Source organism: Octodon degus, unplaced genomic scaffold, assembly GCF_000260255.1.
Source record: "Octodon degus isolate 3935 unplaced genomic scaffold, OctDeg1.0 scaffold00357, whole genome shotgun sequence".
Classification (NCBI taxonomy): domain Eukaryota; kingdom Metazoa; phylum Chordata; class Mammalia; order Rodentia; family Octodontidae; genus Octodon; species Octodon degus.
In genome coordinates, this window is record NW_004524933.1 from 792,371 (window position 1) to 806,515 (window position 14,145).

General features: G+C 42.4%; 1 protein-coding gene across 6 annotated transcripts in view; it reads left to right on the plus strand.

Moving 5' to 3' along the window:
- Positions 1–14,145, plus strand: part of March8 (membrane associated ring-CH-type finger 8) — an 89,538-nt gene that overhangs the window by 5,644 nt on the left and 69,749 nt on the right. Inside the window, exons 3-4 of one of the 6 annotated variants that reach the window (XM_023708401.1) lie at positions 8,402–8,483; positions 11,932–12,069. The exons of the other annotated variants lie outside the window; for them this stretch is intronic. The gene's annotated coding sequence lies outside the window, so the exon portion shown is untranslated. The remainder of the gene's footprint in view (positions 1–8,401; positions 8,484–11,931; positions 12,070–14,145) is intronic. 6 annotated transcript variants of the gene reach the window in all.

The window sequence follows — 14,145 nt, forward strand, 5'->3', positions numbered from 1 at the left end:
TTGCTCTTCTCCAGGCTGGCTGTGAACTCCTGGGCTAAGGCAGGCCTCCTACCTCAGTCCCCCACTTAGCTGGGACTGTCCTGTTTGCCACCATGTCCTGCTGTAGTTATTCTGTTGCTAACTAACAAGAATTTGCAGGCCTTGAACAGCACCCCTTCCCTCCCTTTCCCTTCAATAGATCCCAGGGCCTCATTGGGTGTGCAACACACACTCTTTTGTTGAGTTACACCTCCCATCCTGCATAGTGTTTTTATTTTTTTACTTACTTTAAAAAATGTTTTAAATCTTTTATTGATTGATTGATTGATTTGGTGCAGGGTACACAGCTCGGACTCATAGATAGTGATTCTTCTGTTTCAGTCTCCCCAGCGCTGGGATTACAGGTGTGTACCACCACGCCCAGTTGCATGTGGTACCGAGACTGCATTCTTATTTTTTCCAGGCAGGAGCTTAGCCTGCTGAGCTTTTTTTCCCAGCCCTGACTTAGTGTTTTTAATCTGTATTTATGGGTCCATATTTATCTGTAAAGTTTTTTTTTTTTTTTTTTTTTTTTATGTATTTAGTACAGGCTCTACAGGGTCTCACTACTACACAGATTGGATTTGTAGTGATCCTTCCTGTTTTTCAGCCTCCCAAGTGCTGGGATTACAGGCGTGTGCCACCCAGTCTCTGTCGCCTTCTCAGTGCACTCCTGGGCATGCCAGGTATTGAATCCCCAACCTCTATGTCTGTCTAAGCAGGTGCTTTAATCCACTTTAATCCACTGAGCTATCTGGTCAGCCCCATAAAGTTTATTTTGTTGCTTTTAAAAACTTATACAGAAATAATTTTATACTGTATATTATTCTCAATTCTGAGGTTTTTCCTTAGAATTGTCCTACTGTGTTTTTTGCGGGGGGGTTGTATAGTGAGTTTTTTTTTTTTTTTTGTGAGTCAGGGTCTTGCTATGCAGTTCAGGCTGGCCTGGTACTCACTTTTGTAGCCTCCAGGCTGATCTAAACTCATAGTCATCCTCCCATCTTAACCTCCCAACCGCTGGGATTATAGGCATGTGCCACCACTCCCAGTTCCAGGCCTGGCATGGTTCTGAGCTGGCATGGCATGTGGGTCTGGGGATTGAATTCAGAGCCTTATGCTTGCCAGATAGGTGCTTATGCCTCTGAGCTATCCCCCAGCCCTGTATAGTGTTTTAGTGTATGAGTATACACATAGATGCTCAGCCTAGAAATCCAGATGTGAAAGGCAGTAAAAGCTGAAACTTTCTGAGTATCACGTGAAACCAAAAGTTCTGAGTTTTGGAACTTTTGTTTTTTTTTTTAATTAGGGATGATCAACTGGTAAAGTTTACGCATATATGCCAAAATAAACTCAGATAGCTGGAGCATTTCTGGTCCTAAGCATCTAAGATAGGAATAGATAATTTATCCTATATCAAAATTGATTTCTACTTTCACTGGTGGACATTTGGATTTTTACTTGGTTTTCCTGGTGATTGTGTTGGAGAATTTGTAGAGGATATGTACCCAGCAGTGAGATTGCATATACTCAAGTGTCATCTAGACATGAGAATGAAGTGTATCTTTCTTCATTTAACAAAAAGTAGGCTTTCTCCCAATGAAAATTAAAGGCTTAAATGAATAAAGCCTTTAATTAAAGGCTTAAATGAATAAGAAGCAAAGTATGTTTACCTGTTTCCTGAGGTAGTTAGCCTTCATATCTCCTAGTATACTGTTTATATTCCTGTGATTCTCTAGCTTGAGATATTGTGCATTGCCTTTCAATTTTGATACTTGAAGATTTGGGCTTCTTAAACCTTTACCTTTTGTCCACTCTCAGACTATACTTATAGCCCGACCCTTAGTAAAAATCTGTAATTAATTGGTAAACACTAAACTGCTCAACTACAGAGCTCTATATTCCTCTTTCCTGTTTTTTTAGAAATTAAATTACCTAATTTTTCACCTGCATAACATTTATATACAAGCTGTTTTATATGCAAGATGTTCTGTCATGTCAGTTACAGCGTGTGTCTGTGCCTTTCTCGAGGTCTTTTGTCCTAGTGCCCTCCCACCTACTGCTTTCACCTGCACCAGGTGGCCTAACTGGAAGCACTGTGTAGTTCCCAGAGAAGGGAAGGAGGAGAGTTTCTATTGGCTTTTTCCTGTCCATCTCCCCATAAATGAGAGGAAGGACTGCTCTGGGCTTCAGTTTTCCAGAGAATCAAGTTCTCCAGCTTGCATATTAGCCAGGAGGCTCAGGCCCTCACCCCTCTGTGTTGCTCCACAGAGAGTCATATTTGTGTTATCCTCATGCCTGGGAGGGGTGTGGGCTTTCAGGCCATGTCTAAGACCTACAGATCAGAACACCCATAATCTTGGAAAGCACAGGCTGTGCCATGCTGTGAAGCAACAATAAGTATGGCCTGCCACGCAATGTGACTTGAGTTGGCCATATGTCTCCATTTGTAGCCATGCCACCTGGACTCCAGGATAGCAGTAGGGACCTGGAGGATCTCCTAACGTTATTGAAGGCTAGGCCCAGAAAGGGCAGGCCTGGTTGTCTCAGATGCTGTTGGCCAAAACTGTCATGTGCCACCTACATAGCTTTGGATGTCTTCTCAGGTGGCCTGGGAACAGGAAACTCTGGGGAGTAAGTGGCCTGGATATGGTTAAGTCTCTGCACCTGTGGAGCACCATTCCCCTGCAGGTGATACCTTGGTGCAGAACAAAGCACCTAGTCCAGTAGAAAGCTGGGAGCTCCCACCTTGTCCCCCATCATACACTCCAGAAAGGTTGGTTTGCTTTTTGGTGAATCTGTCAGGACCCTTCATATAGAAATCAATGCTTCCATACCATAACTTGACTTTCAAGATAAAATAACCATTTGTTTTACACTAGCAGATTGCTTACTATAAGCTTTATATTTATCTTGCTTTTTTAAAATTTAACTTACTTATTTGGTACAGGGTCTTACTATGCAGCTCAGGCTTACAGTAATCCTCCTGTTTTCAGCCTGCCCAGTGCTGGGATTACAGGTGTGTACTACCACTCTTGGACTCAGTTGCTGGGTCAGCAGGCCCCTGGGTGGGCCCAGTGTGGCATGTGGTACTGGGGATTGAACCGTGGTCCCTACACTTGCCTAAACAGATGCTTAGTCTGCTGAGCTATCTTGTTAGCTCTATCTTGCTTTGTTAAAAGCTTAAATTTCATCCAAGTGTAAGCATTTTAGAGAATCCCTGGAAGTCAATTTGTTAATCACCTGTGATGATGTTTGGAATGTTCTACTTTTTACCCCAGCTGACTGTGGGCTAAATGAGAATGTGGCTCTAGTGTGTGTGTCACTGCCTACCCGTCTGCTGTGGGATCTTGGTCATGGGTTCTTCTGGTTGTTTTGAAGATTGAGATATTCTAGGCCAGGCACTTAGTGAAGGGCCCGGTGCACAGCTGCATTGATATTGGCTTTGATTTTTATTGTAATCAACAGTAATTCTAAACATGTACGTTAACTTCTCAAAATATTTTTCTCTTTTTTCATAAAACTTTTAAAGCCCATTACCCAGCATCTCTGTACACAACTTGGTGTCTTTCCCTTGTTGACCCCGGGGGCCTGGCTTCTCTCTGTGCCATGTTTACTCACTTGTGAACCTATGGTCCTCTGCCTTTGTGCTTTATGTCGTCCTCTGAATCCATTTTCCACCTGAAGAGGAAGGGGGCTGGATGGGAGGGCAGGATCCCTAGACCAGTTAGCTGTTTCTTATGGCCTGGAGGATACTCCGGGAATGGGTCAGTCACCTTCAGTGGGGGGCACTCCTTAACACTTAGAGAGAGACAAGGGCCAGACAGGCAGATGAGGCCTCAGATTCAGGCTGACATTGTTTATGCCTTGGCCAGGGTGAGGCCAGGTAATTTCTCCAGCCTTCTTTCCCTGGGTGGAAATGATGGCATGATGTCATCAAGAGAAACCTATTGTGGTATGACTCTGTGGTCATGGTTTTAACTATATAATATGCACTGAGGATCCATGTACCCAGTTTCTGTTTTATCTGCACTTTTTTTTCTAGTTGAAATATGGGCTAAGTACTATTTTAGTTTTGAAAACAATGTTTTTTCTCAAAGCTTTCTGTACTTTTGTTGAGTCATCTGTGGAAGAAGCACTGGTATTTTCTCCTTGAGTAGTCTTTGACTGGGGGCCATTTCTCTCTGCCCCGAAAATGTGGATTCTTAGGCCCTGTTGACATCCACAGCTCAGTTTGTCATCAGCTTCCTGGCTGTATGGCCAGCATTTCTGGAGGTGTTTACAGGCCTGCACATGTCTGATAGTGTTATCTTGTTCAAGTTGGTGCTGTGGAGCAGACTTGGAAAAAATATATGATGTGCAGAGGAGCAAGAAAGGTGTTTTCCTATCCTTAGATTGTAAAGCTTGAGTTCCTAGCGTCTGGTAGAGCTTTGGACATCAGCAGGGTAGTCCCCACCTGCTGCAGCATCTAGATGAGAAGGGTGCTTGCCTGGGCTCTTGTTGCCCAGCTGCCACGTTCTCCTTGCTGAGCTGGAACCAGACTCCATTTGCTGGTAACAGCCTCAGGGATGGCAGAGCTTCTGGCAAGGCATCACCTACAGGGCGGGTTGCATGGTTCTGTGCTGTGGAGAGCTGCCTTCTGCACTGGGGCGGTCATAGTACCCTGGGTGTTTTTTGTTTTTTTGTTTTTGTTTTTGTTTTTTTTCTCCCACAGTGGTTGCCACTAAAAATGTCTGCAGGACACTGCTAAAACCCCTCGGGGAAGAACCTCCCACTGGCGTATGGATATCTGGCAGCTGGCCCCTGCTAGGCTCAGGTAATCCTGCTCCTGTCTGGCCTCTGATCCCCTGCCTGGCTTATAGCCTTTTCCACCAACCAAGCTCTGCTTTAATTAGGCGGCGGGTTGTCAAGTGGGAGGGGAATCATCAGGGAATAGGGCAGAGCCACAGGCAGGTGTGGCCCTGCATGGTGCCAGCACTGCAGTGCCAGATGGGTGTGTGTGGGGGTGGCAGCCAGTGATTAGACTGTTCAGTAAATGTCTTCTGCCATCGGAGTGAATGGACAGTGTCACTTGTGGTCCCAGCCCAGACCATGAATCAGGTATGTGAGTCTTTGTGTCATCCCAAACCTGCCTTGGGAATCTAGTGTCAGGCTTGTTTCTCTGAGACATGGTAGTTGAAAGAAGCAGAGTGAAAGTGCTACCTAGTGAACTTCCTTGTTCAACTTGGGTTTCAATTTTGAGATAACTTTAATAGCTAAAGTCCATTTATTTCACCTGTAAGAATCCAGAAGCATTTGTGTGAATTGCTGCTGGGCTGGTGACTTGCAGGCCAGGTGGTGGAGTAGCATACCACCACTGGGGACCAGCACTGCTCTGGTCAGTGGGGTGTGGAGGCGGGCAGAGCTGTGCTCCCTTCTTTTTTTCTTACTCTCGGTCCTGTTTGGTTTTAGGACCTCTCTTCTGGACTTAAGAAATTGCTTTCTGCTTCATTCTGATCATCCTGAATGCTTCTCTTGATAAACTTTGTTCTTTTATCATTTATTGCATCTTTCCCATTTTTAATTCTTTTTTTCCCATTTTTAATTCTTTAATGCTTGAACACTGCCTTTTGTAGTGACCCTAGTTTATTTAACTATTGCTTGACATGTGAGTTAAAGAATTTTACTACTGTAAAGTAGCCTTTGAGGATACGTTTAGGTGTAAATTGCTGTCCAAGTTGAGCTTATCACTTTGAGTTGGTATGATCTAGACAGGGGCTGTGTTAAGGCTCCCAGTCGGTGTCCCCCATTGGTCTTCCTGAATGTTCCTCATCAGTGCTTACACTAGTGAGGTGTAGAATGGCCCATTTTGGGGCTCTTTGCCAATGTTGATATTTTCTAAAACAGAAAATTACTGGTTAACAGGTAGAAAAACATCTCATTGTTGTCTTGCTTTGCCTAGCTGTTAGGCTGACTTTTTGTTGTTTTCCTTTTCCCTGTAAAAGTTAATTTGCTTGTTTTATGAATTAAGAGCTTGCTTTTAATGAAATCTTTCTCCCTGTCTGTGCATTTGTCCTCCCTCCCTTCATTCCTGTTGGCAGTTGAGCCCAGGGACTTGTGCATTGTGCCCCACCACTGAGCTGCATCGCAGAGCCAGCTTGTTTTTATGTTGAGGATAATGCCTTTTCCTAGTTTTTAAATTAATTTTTGCTTTATTATTTCAAACTTGCAGATAAAGTGTGTTAAAGTACTGTCTTCCCTTTACTAAAGTTCACTACTAGAGTTTTACCTCATCCACTTCCATCGCTCTTGTCTTCTGATTTCATATATGAAGAAGGACCTCTTTCTCTGTTTCCCTTGAGTCTAAGATGTATATTCCTGAGAACATTTCAGTGTGGATTTTCAAAGAGCCATAGCATTTATTTGAATAACTACAATAAAATCATCTCAGGAAACTGAGTAGTTGGTACAGTATTGCTGCCTAAACTACGATCCATAGTGTAAATTCAGCAGTTGGGCTTGTAATGTTCCTTCCTCCTCCTTTGTTTCCTGTGGAATCCAGAGTTACCCTGTGTTTAGCTGTCAGGTTTCTTTAGTCTCCTTTAATTTGGAATATTTTTTTAATCTCTCTTTGTACTTGACATCAGTTATTTTCTACAATATCTCACAATTTGTGCTTTTCTGTTATGTACTCATGATGAGATAGAGATCATATACTTTTAAGCAGGGATAATAGAAGAATTTTTATTTCCAGCTTGTGTTTTTAGGGCCACATGCTTTCAGTTTATTTAATATTGGTGACATCAGACATTTGGCTTTTTTTTTTTTTTTTTGCTGAACTAGGGATTGAACTTGGGCCTTTGTGCTTGCCAGGCAAACACTCTACTGAGCCATGGGGGCCTGCCCAACATCAGACATTTGGCTAAGTTGGTATCTGCCAGGTTACCACCTGGCAGATCCCATTTTTCTCCTTGAAGGTAATATATGTGAACACTGAGTAAATTTCCTGTTCTTCCTGTCACCCAGTAGTTTTAACATCTGATGATGATTTTCTAAAATTATCCTTCTGTTACTAATTGACACTCAACTATAAGGAAGAACTTTTCCTCCTCCCCTCACCTGTTTATTTATGCAGTTACTTATTTGAATTATATAGTCTTACTTAGTGTTCTCTATTTTATTATCCAAACCATTCTTATCCCTAGTTTATTGCAGCTGTGCTCTTCATGAGTGCTTTGAGCCACCTCCTGTGCCCTGCTCCTGTCCCCCTCATTCCTTAAGCTCTTGATTGCTTGCTGGTGAAGCATTAAACTCTTGACCTTTGTGTGATTCCCCACCTGAGTCAGCTGCTCTCACTGAAGCTGGGGTGTGGTGGGGGTGTCTGGAGATCAGGACCTGATTATGTGATTGTTCACTACAGCTGTCATCACTTTGAGAGCTTCTCAGTGGACAAAACGTGTGTGTGTGTGTGTGTGTGTTTATGCACATGCGTGTACAGTTTTATACATCTATCTTCATTATTGCTACTATAACAAAATACTTGAGACTGGACAATTTGTAAGCAGATGAAATTAATTTTTCATAATTTTGGAACCTAGCAAGTCTCAGACCAAGGAACCTGTGCCTTGTGTTTGGCAAGAATCTAGCTGTGTCCTCATGAGTTAGAAGAACAGAAGGGCAAAGACCCTAGCTAGTTCTCTGTCCCCTTGTGAGGTCCCCAGTTTCCCACTCCAAGGCTCTTCCATCATGATTCAGTCACTTCTTAAGGTCTCTACCTCTTAGCACTGTCGTATTTGGGATCAATTTTCTGAGTGGGAGTTTTGAAGACATTCAGACCCATGGCACATCTCTGCATAGGTATGTGTATGTACTAAATGTAACAAGTTCATTTTTCTTTTTCTTTTCTTTTTTCTTTTCTTTTCTTTTTTTTTTTTTTTTGTATGTTAGGGAAGGGTTTACAGGTTGTTTAGGGTCTGACTGCTAGATCGGACTCATAGTGATCCGCCTGTTTACAGTCTCCCAAGAGCTGGGATTACAGGCGCACACCACCATGCCCAGTTTCAACCCCAGGCTCAGCACGCCCCGGGGATTGAACCCCCAACCCCTGTGCCTGCTTGCAGGCACTTTAATCCACTGAGCTATTTGGCTGGCTTAACAAGTTCATTTTGATGCTGTCAGTGTTACCAGACACTGGGTGGGAGGCACTTCTAGTGTCCCCTTGTCTTGAGTTTTGTCATATGCATTCCTTGTGTCTTGCTCACACACAGGGTGTAAAGATACTTAAATTTTTTTTTGTAGAAGTTTTATAGTTTTGGCTTTTCTGATTAAATCTGAGTCTCACATCTTTTATTTATGGTATGAGGTGGGGGTTAAAGTTTTTTTATTTTTCTCCTTTGTGGAAATCCAGTTGCTCCACCACCACTGGTTGAAGAAGCTTTTCACTCCTCTGTGAGTTCCTTTGTTGCCTCATTTGGAGATCAGTTAACAGTGTGAGTATATTTTTGAACTCTGTTCTGTTCTTTGATCTGTTTGTCTATCCCTAATCCAGCACGATTGATTGATTCTGTCTATCTGCCTGTCTGCCTGCCTGCCTGCCTGCCTGCCTGCCTGCCTGCCTGCCTGTTTTTATTGTTGCAGGGTCTCATTATGCTGCCCATGCTGTCCTGGAACTCTTAGGGTCAGGTGATCTCGCAGTTTGGCCTCCTGAGTAGCTGGGACAGTGGAAGCATGCTGCTGCGCCTGATTCAATTACTACAGTTTTCAACAAGTTTTGAAGTCAGTGTGTCCTACTTTGTTTTTTTCCAGATTGGTTTGTTTGTTCTAGGTCATTTATATTTCCACCTAAATTTTAGACTGGATGGTCAATATCTGCAAAAGCACCTGGTGAGCATATAGTTGACATTTCATTTGGGCGTAGTCAGTAGTGCTACAGTTTTGAAATCCCAAATTATAAATATGCTGTATGTCTCTACAAATTTAGTTATTTAAATCTTCTCAGCAGTGTTTTATAGGTTTTTGGCTGCGTGTGTGTGTGTATGTGTATGTGTATGTGTATGTGTATTTTGGTGCTGGAGATGGAACCTAGGATCTCTGCATGCTGGACTACGCAGGACCTTTACCTTCAGCCCTAGTTTTAGTTTTTAGAAGAGGAGGCATGTGTGTCTTTTAAGTTTGTTTCTAAATACTCTGCTAATTTCAGATTTTTTTCTTTTAATGTATTTGGTTGTTGTAGTGTCTCACTATGCAGCTGTGATTTGTGGTGATCCTCCTTCTTTAGCCTCCCCAGTGCTGGAATTACAGATGTGTGCAACTACAACAGGACTCTGGCTGGCTCAGGGCATGTGGTGCTGAGAATTGAACTGCGGTTCCTGCACTTGCTTAAGCTTGCCTAAGCAGGCATTTTAGTTTGCTGAGCTATTTTGCTGGCCTCAGACATCATTTTAAGAAATGAATTTTACATTTTTTTCTTCTGCTTTTGGTAGAAATATAATTGAGTTTCATATTTTGTGTGTACATTCTGTGACCTTGTTAGTTGACTTAGTGAATCTTGCTATACTGCTTAGATGTAGGAATTTTTTTGGTTGAAAATTATGAAAACCTCCTGTAAAAAGGAGGTTTTACACCTTTCTTTCCCTGATTTTTGCTTGTTTATCTGATGGGGTGCTGGGGATTGACCCAAGGCCTCATGCACACTAGGCAAGCACTCTGCTGCTCCAGCCCTTTCTTCTCTGTGTGTTCTTTACCAGGTTGCACTGTTAGGACCAGTGGCACAGTTGTGGGTGGAATTGGTGAGCAATGTCCATCTTTGCCTGGCTTACAGTCCTTGAGAGATAGCCCTCAGGATGTTGTCAAGTATACACACAATCTGCTATGTAGTCTTTGTGTTTTGCATCAACACTGGGGATCAAACTCAGGGTCCTGAATACCCTAGTTTTGTGCTACATTGAGCCACGTTCCCAGCTCTAACATTGGTGTAATTGAGGAAATTTCTCTTTCTTGTGAGCCACGGTGTTTTTGTTTGGTTTTGTCTTGTTTTAAACCCAGAATGGATGCTGAGCTTTGTGTAAATGTTTTTGTGGCCCATGTTATTCGTGGTAAATAACATTGACTCAGGTTTCCTTCCAGCTTGCATTACTTGTGGAACTTGCGTGACTGTTCCATGTGGTAACTGACTTTAGTGCACCAGTGGTACATATGCGACTGCCCTATCAGGTGGCTTGTACCACCAGTGCTGGAAGTGTTACTCCCATACATAGGACAGTCACACAGGTCCTACCAGTGGCTGAAGCTGCCTGGCAGCAAGACGTCAGATTATAGTCCATGATGAATATGTTTAAAATACAAAAAATTTGTATTCCTGTCCCCCTCCCCGGGGTGTATCATGATCTATTTTTAGTTTTATAAGTTACTGATTTTAAATTTTCTGATCCTTGCTAAAGATACTTTTGTCTTATGGTCATGAGCTGCGATTGTGTTCTAGTTGTATTTTTTCTGTAAATTTTGGTAATAGGTCATGTGAACCCTCTACAGTGAGTTGGAAATTGTTTCCTTTGTATTGCCTTCCTCATATATTTGGTAGATTTCAACCGGGAAGCCATCTGAGCTGTGCGTTTTCCTTCTCTCATAGAGTAGGCTAACTAGTTTAACTTATTGACTAGCTCTGTGGCTGTTCCAGTTTTAAAAATTTCATCATGTCAGCTGAGGAAGGTGTTGTTTTTATCACACTAAATTAGTGTTTGTTGGGACATTTTTTCCATCCTCATTTCCAACCTCTTTATGTTAAAAGGTACTTCTTGTGCAGGTGATACATTTGGGCCAGTTTTTCTTCTAAGCCTGATTTGATTTAGTTGATTCATATTTAATATTCTTAATAATTACACAGTGGATCTAATTTTGAAGGGTTCCATATTCATAAAAATTTGATTTGTTCCCTCAAAATCAATACTTAATAGTGTATGTCTGTAATCCCAGCACTCGGGAGACTGAGGCAGGAGGATTGCTGTGAGTTCAAGGCTAGCCTGCACTGCATAGTGAAACCCTGTCTCAAAACAAACAAAAATCAATATTTGAGTGCTTTGGGCATATGTCTTCCCAGCTGGGGTTGGATAAGAGGCTCTCTGCCTTCCTGGTTGAGTTCTGATGCTGTCTGCAGAGTGATTTTCTCAGGTCGCCCAGTGCCACTTTCCGTACAATGTGTACCTTTTCCTTGCTGTTGGGAAGAGCTCCCATGTCCAGGCTGAGTACTGGCCGGTATTGCTGAATGTTGGCGGCTGAGCTGTGCCCCCTGGAGGAAACACCTGTGTGAGATAAGCTGCACCCTGACTGGGTCCTGTGGTTGGTCCTTGTGCAGTGTAGATAAGTGAACAATGTACAAACACTGTGGTTCTGGCTTGCAGGAACCTGGTGTAGTACGCCCCTGAGAAGCATGCATCCATATTTGCTAATTCAGTGTTCGTAACTACTGTGAATGAGAATCAGTACCTACTGATTTGCTCTCTCTGTGTGTGTGTGTGTGTGTGTGTGTGTCCGTCCATGTCTGTGTGATCCTGTTACTGCTTCCCTCAGCTCTTTGGGCTTAACTTTATATTCTTACTCTATTTAGTGACTTTTTTAGTAGTTGTATTTGCAGTTAGAATGTGCATTCTTAACTTGTCCCTGCCTCCTTTTTTTTTTTTTTTCTTCAATACTGAGGATTGAACTCAGGACCCTGCACTTGCCAGGCAGGCACTTATTCTACTGAGCTATCTCCTTGGTCCCCCTGTCTACTTAGATTATATCATTTCTTGTAAAATGAAAGAACTCTGCAATAGTGTAGAACCATTCCCATCCCGTTCACTGTATTGTTGTTTAAGGTAGGCATTTTATAGATACTTACCTTAATATGGCTCATTTATGATAATTATTATTCTTACATTAAGCAACCTGTGTCTTCCAAAGAGGCTAGGAAAAAGAATGCTAGCAAGCACTCCGTTCAGCCACTGTCCCCAGCTGTTGACATTTATTCATATATTTACCACTTCCTGTGCACTTCATGTCCTCTAGTAGATCCTGGTTTTTATCTGGTGTTCTATCCTGGTAATTAGTTTTGTTTGTTCCTGTTTTCTTAGTTTCTTAGTTTTGAAGGATGTTTTACATGTTTTCAGCTAATAGTTGTTACCAATACAGATAGTGCTTTCTTGACTTCTTATGTTGCACCTGCTTAGGCAAGCACAGGGACCAGAGTTTGATCCCTGGCATGCTGTGCTGGCCCTGCCCCTGGGGCATGCTGAGACAGCGATTGAGACAGTGTGGTGGTATGTGCCTGTAATCCCAGTGTTTGGGAGGCTGAAAACAGGAGAATCACTAAAAGACTGATCTACTTGTGAGACCCTGTACACCCTGTCCTAAATTCGTAAAAAAAAAAAAAAAAAAAAAAAAAATTGCTGTCATTGATGTTCTTGCTCCTGTCACTGTTGTCAGCAGCTTATCTAGGATGTGCTTTTAAAACCACATCCCTTCAAACATTTTTGTTTTGAGACATGGTCTGGTTAAGTTGCCAGCCAGGCTGGCCTTAAATTTGTGATGCTCTTGCCTCAGCCTCCTGAGTAGCCTATAATTTTCATTTTTCCGTTGAGTGTTCCACCCTATTTACTCATTAAGTCCATGTTTTCTCAACTTTCAGTTGTACTTGGTAATAGCTGAAGTAAGGCTTTATTCCCTTCTTTTGACTAATAGTTTTTGTTTCTTTTTTGCTGTGCTGGGGACGGAGCCCAAGGCACTGTGCACATGAGGCAGTACTGTGCTCTGCTATGAAGCTATGCTCTGTGCTCCCACTCTTCTTTGTGAAAAACAAGATTTTCCCACTTGGTTTTCTGAAGGTGTTTTTCTTTTTTATTGGCTTGGAAACTTTTTCATGTTGAGGTATTTGCTTTAAATTAATAGAGTCAAAAATTATCCATATTTAACTTCTGTCCAGGGAAATAAGACGTTTTGAAATGTGTTAACTCTAATGTTATATCTTTCCTTATGTCCTTTACTTAAATCTTGACTTTTGAGATTTTTATTCTTTTCCCTTTCACAAACTACTATTACTGCTATGGCATGGGAAGATGCTGCTTCCTTTGTGTGCATATTTATTGCTACTTGTGACCCTAACTGTTCTTCCTGGCTCTATCTCCAGTTTGAGGATTCCCCCCTTTTCTACTCAGTATTTGAAAGTTTCTTTAGTGATGATTTGCTGGCCCTAAATTCTTACTGTTTACCCGAAGCTATTTGTATTTTATCTTTATCCTTTAGGAGCAGTAACTCCGTGGGTGATAGTGATAGTTGATGAGTTTTCTCCAAATGCTCTGCTGTCACAGGGACTTTTTTAAAAATTTTTTTAATGTATTTAGCACAGGGTCCACAGGGTCTCACTACACAGATCAGACTCATAGTGATCCTCCTGTTTTTAGCCTCCTAAGCCTTGGGGTTATGGGGGGGGCCCACGCCCAGTCTCAGTCACCTTCTTAGCACCTCTGGGGGCGGGGCCAGCACAGCAGGCCAGGTATGGAATCCCTGGTCCCTGTGTCTGCCTAAGCAGGTGCTTTAATCTGCTGAGCTATCTGGCCTGCCCTTGGGCTTTGTTATTATTGGGGGAGGATTCCTATACTGAGAGCTCTTTGTGGTATCAACCTCTCCTCTCCTGCTGTTTAAAAATCACTGCTTTGCACCTTACTCCAGTGCGTCTAGGTGTAGAGGTCTTACTTACCCTAGCTGGCATATATTGGGTTTCTTGGCTCTGTACTCAAGCCCTTCATCTGTTTCCGAGAATTCCTAGTGTGCATTTCTGCACACACGGATCCTGTCCACTGTCTCTGCCTACTTGACACTCAGACCACAGGTGATTGTGCATCAGTCTGCTGTTGGTGTCTGTTAACCTTTTAAGATGTTTTCACTCCCTAGTGCCAAGTAATTTCTTCAATCTGATGTCTAGGTCTGGCCAGATAGCTCAGTAGACTAAAGCCCAGGGACCAGACTTTGACTCTCTCTCTCTCTCTCTCTCTCTCTCTCTCTCTCTCTCTCTCTCTCTCTCTCACAAAAAAAAAAAAAAATGAGTTTTAAAAAATTTAATTTGATTTCATATACATTTCTTAATGCATATTCTGTGTGCTTTTACTTTGTATTCTGTAC